General features: G+C 45.4%; 1 non-coding gene across 1 annotated transcript; it reads left to right on the forward strand.

The window, feature by feature from the left end:
• The first annotated feature begins 2,782 nt into the window (after nucleotides 1–2,782).
• LOC136137890 (U6 spliceosomal RNA) lies at nucleotides 2,783–2,889 on the forward strand. Its single transcript, XR_010656752.1, has one exon. It is a non-coding gene; the product is annotated as a U6 spliceosomal RNA (small nuclear RNA).
• The last annotated feature ends 5,789 nt before the right edge of the window (nucleotides 2,890–8,678 follow it).

Genomic DNA, 8,678 nt, shown 5'->3' on the forward strand with positions numbered 1-8,678 from the left:
AAGGAGGACGGAGGAGGCTGAGCCTGTAGATCTGAGGCAGGGAACCTAATAAAACGACCCTTTGTGTTTTCACAGTCGTGAATTGACGTTGCCTTTAGAAGACCTCCAGGCAGAACCGACCCCACCTCCTCCGCCAAGCCCACCTGGCTTTGCTGAAGAGTCTAGCACCCAAGTGCGGCTGCTCAGAGCCCAAGACCATTGTGGTCTTCGCGGCCCTGCAACCTAGGGGTTTAAGGCTCTGCCAGCACTGGCTTAAAGTTCTTAGTAATTTTATCTTTTAATTACTTGCTTTACAACTGAAGTCTGATAGAACAATGGAGCATGAGCTGGGATCTTGGAGTGTCAGCTCGCTGTCAGTCCCACCTGCCACTGCCTCTCCCATCCCTGTTCCCATCCCCTCCCCACTCCCAACGGCTCTCCATCCTCCCCAGAGGCAACTGTACCCCCATCCTATGGCGACCAGGTCAGGGGGGTATTGGGAGGAGGAGAAGCTCACTCTCAGCCCTTGGCCTCTGCCCCCAGCAAACACAGGGAAGGGAGAGAGGAGATTAACTTCCCCATTGTCATTGTGTCCTGTCCCCTCGTGTACCTTCTTCTCACACACTCCACCGCATTGTTTACTAATTCAGTATTGTGCTCAGAGGGGTCTATGTCTGAATGCTGTCTCCCTCTGGCTGGTTGCTACCACTCTCCGCGCCTCTCCCAGCAGTGGGGGTGTGCCTGTTCACTCTTTCTTTCTCTCCTCCAATTCCATAGTCATGAAGATAATAGTCATCATTTACAGCCTTAGTATCTTCATCTTAGTAATGAGGAAACTTTACACTGAGAGGTCACATGGCTTATTCAGTGTCACAGAACTAGCAAATGGCAGAGCCTAGACTAGAGCTGGATCTTGTGACTAAATCCAAATTCCAGATCCAGCCTCCCCCCACTGTGGTCACTGGGGGCCTTGATTAGAGGACCTAATGAACGATGGTGAAGCCCAATTCCTGCCCGACCTCTCCGGTCTAAAGGTAATGGCTGCACTGAGCTCTCAGTGTTTAGACAGGATGTGGATAGAAGATGGAAGACAGTGTGTACCTGGCCCGTTGTATTGTGTATAATACCATGTTGCCTAGTGGCCTATGGAATATAACTGCCTGGATTTGAAGTTGGGCTCTGCCACTTACTGTGTGCCCTTGGCCAAGTTGCTGACCTTTCTTGCCTCATTTCCAAATCTATACAGTGAGGATAATAATAGCAATTTTTTTAACATCTTTATTGGAGTATAATTGCTTTACAATGGTGTGTTAGTTTCTGCTTTATAACAAAGTGAATCAGTTATACATATATCCCCATATCCCCTCCCTCTTGAGTCTCCCTCCCACCCTCCCTATCCCACCCCTCTAAGTGGTCACAAAGCACCGAGCTGATCTCCCTGTGCTATGCGGCCGCTTCCCACTAGCTATCTATTTTACATTTGGTAGTGTGTATATGTCCATGCCTCTCTCTCACTTTGTCATAGCTTACCCTTCCCCCTCCCCGTATCCTCAAGTCCATTCTCTAGTAGGTCTGCGTCTTTATTCCCGTCTTGCCCCTAAGTTCTTCATGACCATTTTTGTTTGTTTATTTTTAGATTCCATATATATGTGTTAGCATACGGTATTTGTTTTTCTCTTTCTGACTTACTTCACTCTGTAAGACAGACTCTAGGTCCATCCACCCCACTACAAATAACTCAATTTCGTTTCTTTTTATGGCTGAGTAATATTCCATTGTATATATGTGCCACATCTTCTTTATCCATTCATCTGTTGGTGACAATTATTTTGTGGGGATGTTAGGCTTGATGGTACCTGGTAATCTCTCAATAAATGTTATTTATCATAATGTGATAATATATAATTCTTGTTACAATACAATCTTTCACTTTTTTTTTGGCAGCTTGGCATGGGGGTGGAATGAGGTGTGTGCCCATGTGTCCTTACCATCTTTGAACATCAGTATTTTGGATGCTGAAATCTGACCCTGTAGCAATAACCTTCTGACTGTTCTCCCCACACTCTTACTTTCCCACCCCTCGTCCCCATAATCTCTATTTAGCTTCTAAAGTGACACCATGTAGGAGATTCAACCACCCTGAGGCAGCCGTGGGAGAAAGCACCTCTAGCCAACAGCATCAGCTGCCAGCCATGAGGGAAGACGGTCTCTAAATGATTCCAGCCAAATGGCTGCTTTATGCAGCCATTAAGTTTTGGGGTGGTTTGTTATGTAGCAATAATAATTAGAATAATGACACAAATATTGAAGTTATCAAACACAGATTAATCAGTTTAAAAGTAGATGACAGGGGCTTCCCTGGTGGCACAGTGGTTAAAAATCTGCCTGCCAATGCAGGGAACACGGGTTCGAGCCCTGGTCCGGGAAGATCCCACATGCTGCGGAGCAACTAAGCCCGTGCACCACAACTACTGAGCCTGTGCTCTAGAGCCCGCATTCTGCAACAAGAGAAGCCACCGCAATCAGAAGCCCATGCACCACAATGAAGAGTAGCCCCCGCTCACAGCAACTAGAGAAAGCCCACACGCAACAACGAAGACCCAACACAGCCAAAAATAAATAAAATAAAATAAATTTATATAAAAATAGAAATTCTAGAACTAAAGAATACAATAATTCAAATCTATACATTAAAAGGAATTAGCAGCAATAAGACACAGTAAAGGCTAGGATTAGTGAGCTGGAAAAAAGATCAGTAGAAAATACCCAGACTGAAGCATGGAGATCAAAAATGATGGAAAGTGTGCTCGCTTCGGAAGCACATATACTAAAATTGGAATGATACAGAGAAGATTAGCATGGCCCCTCCGTAAGGATGACATGCAAATTCGTGAAGCGTTCCATATTTTTTTAAAAAAATGATGGAAAGTGTAGAAGAGAATGTGGGATGCACATGGAAAGAGTGAAAGGTCTAATATATGTGAAATTGGAGTCGTAGAAAGAGAGGAGAGAGAGAATACTGTGAAAAGCAGATTTGCAAAGGAAAGCCCAGAGAAACAAAGAAGAGGCTGATCATTGTGCATTCAGGTTCATTCAGGTTCAGTGAGATGTGAAAATAGGGGCATTCTCAAGACCTTGTGCAGTGACATCCAAGGTTTAGAAACAACAGAGAACTAAAGAGCAGGGAAAGTTTATGAGGTGAGACAAGAGGATGATGAAATCTGAGGTACCCAGAAGAGAAGACTGAGATAACTAAATTGTAGACCACTGAAGGCCATGTCTAATTCTTTTCTTTTTTTAATGGCACTTGGCACATGACTGGCACAGAAAAGACTCTCAGTATAACATTTGCTGAGTGAGGAGCATCTGTTCCACAGAGAGAAGGCTGTTGCTCGCGCTGTTTAGGCTGGCTATTGAAGAGCTGCCTGGGGCAGCTAGACATCCTCCAGATGCTACCTTCAGATCTTTTCATTACCTTCAGTCTTCATGTGTATTCTTGGCCAGAGATAAGACTTGAGGGGGGGATGAGGAGTACTAGGATTTAGGACAGCAGGTTGACCAGCTTCCTTCATTCCTGCTCCCTCCCTCCCTCCCTCCCTCCCTCCCTCCCTCCCTCCCTCCCTCCCTTCCTCCCTCCCTCCCTCCCTCCTTCCCTCCCTCCCTTCCTCCCTCCCTCCCTTCCTTCCTCCCTCCCTCCCTTCTTTCCTCCCTCCCTCCCTCCCTCCCTCCCTTCCTCCCTCCCTCCCTCCCTCCTTCCATCCCTCCCTCCCTCCCTCCCTCCCTCCCTCCCTCCCTTCCTCCCTCCCTTCCTACCTCCCTCCCTCCCTCCCTTCCTCCCTCACTTCCTCCCTCCCTCCCTCCCTTACTTCCTCCCTCCCTCCCTCCCTTACTTCCTCCCTCCCTCCCTCCCTTACTTCCTCCCTCCCTCCCTCCCTCCCTTACTTCCTCCCTCCCTCCCTTCCTTCCTCCCTCCCTCCCTTCTTTCCTCCCTCCCTTCCTTCCTCCCTCCCTCCCTTCCTCCCTTCCTCCCTCCCTCCCTCCCTCCCTCCCTTACTTCCTCCCTCCCTCCCTTACTTCCTCCCTCCCTCCCTTACTTCCTCCCTCCCTCCTTCCCTCCCTTACTTCCTCCCTCCCTCCCTTACTTCCTCCCTCCCTCCCTTCTTTCCTCCCTCCCTTCCTTCCTTCCTCCCTCCCTCCCTCCCTCCCTCCCTTCCTTCCTCCCTCCCTCCCTCCCTTACTTCCTCCCTCCCTCCCTCCCTTCCTTTCCTCATTAAATATTCCTTGGGCAGCCCCTAGTTTCTGGTCATCGGGCTGAGTACCATGCCCACAAAGATGAATAAAAAAAAAAAAAGTCCCTGCTCTAGTGAGGGGAACAAACAGTAAGTAAATAATTACAATTTAACCTTTGAGCACTAAACCAAAGCACCACAGGGGCCCAAAGAAAGGATCAACTGGCTGATGGTCATGAGAATAAAGAAAGTTTCATGCAAAAGATGATATTGGAGCTGTACATTCAAGGATAAGGGACAGATATGAGAAAGAGAGGGGGAAAGCCCACCCAGAGCAGCGGGCACAGTCTCAGAGGTGTGAAGGACATGTGTGGCCAATGAGGTAATAGGTGGTATTTTGGTTTTTTTGTTTTTTGGCCACACCACGCAGCTTGTGGGATCTTAGTTCCCCGACCAGGAATTGAACACGGGCCTTCAGCAGTGAGAGCACAGAGTCCTAACCACTGGACCGCCAGGGAATTCCCAACAGGTGGTATTTTGGTGTGACTGGAGCATAGCCTGTAGAGGCCAGGGGATAGAGATTTCAGGAGAAAAGCTTGCAAAAAGAGGTTGATGCCAGTAGATGTTTTGCACTTAGTCTGTTGGCATTGAGAAATGATGTACGGCTCCAGTGACTGTCATGACTGTGACTGTGTTTTAGAAAATCATCCTGTCAAGAGAGGACCGTGAAGGGGGATTGGGAGCCAGCAGAGGTGGGGGTCGGGTAGGAAGAGCAGACTGGGCTTTGGCCACATCAGCTGGCTGACACCAATTCGACTGCTGTTCAGTTGAAACGTGTTTCTCCATCATCTGAACGACCAATTTTTGCAGTCATTTGGGCCAGTCGTGCAGTTGATCCAAAGCAATTGTTCGGTCATCTCAGAACTCAGAATGACTACTGATCTCATGTTCTGAGCAGCCAAACAAGTTTGGAACAACAAGCCTCTAGCAAGCCAGGAAGGGCTCACGTTAAAAGAACAGCAAGCTTCCATATTACATCCTTCGTGTATTGGCTAGAGCAGGACATTTAAGGGGTATTTCAGATTTCAGAAAAAATGTGTGCGTGCTGGAAATCCAGCCCCAAAGCATTACTTTTAAGCCAAGTGAGCATGGAGGGAAAGGCTCAGGTGAAGGTCACACAGCTGTGAGTGGATTAGTGCTCAATGGGGTTTTGCTGCAGGGAAATCCTCCAGTTTGCCTTCTGTACACAAAAGTGGTATAAAAAATCCTTATCAATATGGCTTTCCAGAAGCTGTGCATACAGCTTCCTCTGCTCTCATCTGGCTTCTAGCTAGAAGCCTGTTTGTGGGAATTGCAAAACTTACTCCCTTCACTGCTGGGAGCCCCTCAAGGGTACTGGCTGAGACTGGGCTAGCCGTGCTTATTATTTTTTCCTCTGAACATTGTTGTATCCGGATTTGATGCCTGGAACTGCTGCGACCATTTGCTAACACCAAGAGGGTGAAGCCAACACGTGAAGGAGAACAGATCAAAGGGAACAGTAAGAAGCAGACCTGGAGCCTTGACATATTATACCTGTAGCCTGAACGTCCGCTGGATTTCTTGTTATGCAAAAAAAAAAAATTTCCTAATTCCCCCATTGTTTGTTTAAGTCACTTTGAGGGTGACTCTCTTACTTACAGATAAAAGCATCCTGAGTTATACTTTCCAAATACACATGGACGCAACACACATATGCACACCCCCCAAAATATCTCTTTTCTAACCAACCCTTGCTGTCTGAAATGCTTCTCCTTATGAGCCATTCTTTTTATTGGGGAATTTTCCTTCTACTGTAACACACATATCTCTCGGAGATCCTCTCTAAGACTTTTTATTTTTCTAAAAATTGGCTCAAATTTTGTTCTGTATTTTATTGAGTCCTTATTAAGTGCTAGACACTCTAGGCTGTGAGGATTTTAGATGGAGGTGGTCTTTAAATGCTCTATTTTTTTTGGCCATGCCACACACACCATGCGGGATCTTAGTTCCATGACCAGGGATTGAACCTGCAGTGGAAGCACAGAGTCTTAACCACTGGACTGCCAGGGAGGTCCCTAAAGAATCATTTTTTTAAGAAATGAAGAATTATCTCAGATGCCATCTCCATGGACTCCCCTCATTTTTACCACAAGGCTGATCAGCTCTCCCAGGCTGAGAGTGAGAAGTATAGAAGTGCTCGGTGGACGGGGAGAAGAAGATGGATTTGGTCCTGAGACTCTGATTCATTGCTACTTCAAGGACATTTTTACTTTGCCTGCAGGAAAGAGAAAGCGATCCATAGTAACTGTGATGAAAATGCACTCCCTTTCTGCCTTTCCTCCTTTCTCTTCTTTCCTTTAGAAAAAGGAAAGTTGGAAAGAGATGAGCTCAGCCTATGGGATGTGAAACCAGAGCTCAACAGGAGAAAAACCACTTGAAATGTCAAATCAAAATAGAGTTCATTTGAAGATCCAGGTCAACATAGAGACCAGCACATGAATTGATCCCATGGACCCCTAAAATCTTCCCCAGAAATGATTTCTGGTTGGGAGATGGTACCAAAGGGGGTGGGAATGAGCTGGACTTCAGGACAGCTCCTAGATGCCAATCAGGTCCAATTGAGTAACTGGTCAGACTGCCTTCAAGGATTATGACACGATTCAACCCATAGTATAATTTATTCCCTTTGACACGTTTGCACATTTGTTTTACTTGAACTCTCAAAAACGCAAGGCAGGTGAAGTGGCTATTATTATTCGTTGGCCAAAAGGTTGTTTCGGTTTGTTCTGTAAGATGGCTCTAGAAGCACTTAGTTATTTTTAACTTAATTTGAAACAATTTTGTTAGATTGTATGTGACAGCTGTCGTATCAGCATGCATTTTAAAAAAGACATCAAAATTGGTGAAATCTGTGTAGCCTTTTTAATATTGAAGATGAAAGAAAAAAAACATTTTCAGCATATTATGCTCTATTACTTCAAGAAAGGTAAAAACGCAACTGAAACACACAAAAAGATTTGTGCAGTGTATGGAGAAAGTGCTGTGACTGATTGAATGTGTCAAAGTGGTTTGCTAAATTTTGTGCTGGAGATTTCTCGCTGGACGATGCTCCACGGTCGGGTAGACCAGTTGAAGTTGATAGAGGTCAAATTGAGACATTAATTGAGAACGGTCAATGTTATACCATGCAGGAGATAGCTGACATACACAAAATATCCAAATCGAGCGTGGAAAATCATTTGCACCAGCTTGGTTATGTCATTCGCTTTGATGTTTGGGTTCCACATAAGTTAAGAAAACCTTCTTGACCATATTTCCTCATGCGATTCTCTACTTAAACGTGATGAAAACGTTCCGTTTTTAAAACAAATTGTGACACGCGATGAAAACTGGATACTGTACAATAATGTGGAATGGAAGAGATCATGGGGCAAGCGAAATGAGCCACCACCAATCACATCAAAGGCCAGTCTTCATCCAAAGAAGGTGATGTTGTGTATATGGTGGGATTGGAAGGGAGTCCTCAATATGAGCTCCTTCCAGAAAACCAAATAATTAATTCCAACAAGTACTGCTCCCAGTTAGACCTACTGAAAGCAGCACTTGATGAAAAGCATCCAGAATTAGTCAACAGAAAGCGCATAACCTTCCACCAGGATAATGCAAGACCGCACGTTTCTTTGATGACCAGGCAAACACTGTTACAGCTTGGCTGGGAAGTCTTCATTCATCTGCTGTATTCACCAGACACTGCACCTTCAGATTTCCATTTGTTTCGGTCTTTACAAAATTCTCTTAGTGAAAAAATGTCAATTCCCTGGAAGACTGTAAAAGGCATCTGGAACAGTTCTTTGCTCAAAAAGATAAAAAGTTTTGGGAAGATGGAATTATGAAGTTGCCTGAAAAATGGCAGAAGGTAGTGGGACAAAAGGGTGAATACGTTGTTCAATAAAGTTCTTGGTGAAAATGAAAAATGTGTCTTTTATTTTTACTAAAAAACCTAAGGCACTTTTTGGCCAACCCAAATATTTTAATCTTGTTAATGTAGAAGGTAAGCTACAGAAAGATTAAGTGTCTGATCCAAAATTTGAGACAGTTATTGCAGGGGCAAGACCAGCTCTCTGATCTCAAAACATGAAATTTGCTCTGCTTTCCACTCTGTTGTATCTCCTTGCCATGGAATTTGATGTAAGGCACTACACCTGAAAAAAACGCATAAACGTGGCCCCATTGGTTCTATTCCCCCTCCCACCACCCACCCCATTCAGCAGGAAGTTGGGGCCAAAATTCAAGGGACTCTTAAGAGCTACACACACAAGTTGGGCTGTGGATGCTTACGACTGACAGAGGACACAGGTGAATTCATCAATCGTGTACTCAACAAGCCTGTATCAAGTTCTTTTCACCTGCCCCCCTCCCTTATCTGCTTGGCACATTTGGGAGTACAAG

This window comes from Phocoena phocoena, chromosome 18 (assembly GCF_963924675.1).
Source record: "Phocoena phocoena chromosome 18, mPhoPho1.1, whole genome shotgun sequence".
Lineage (NCBI taxonomy): Eukaryota > Metazoa > Chordata > Mammalia > Artiodactyla > Phocoenidae > Phocoena > Phocoena phocoena.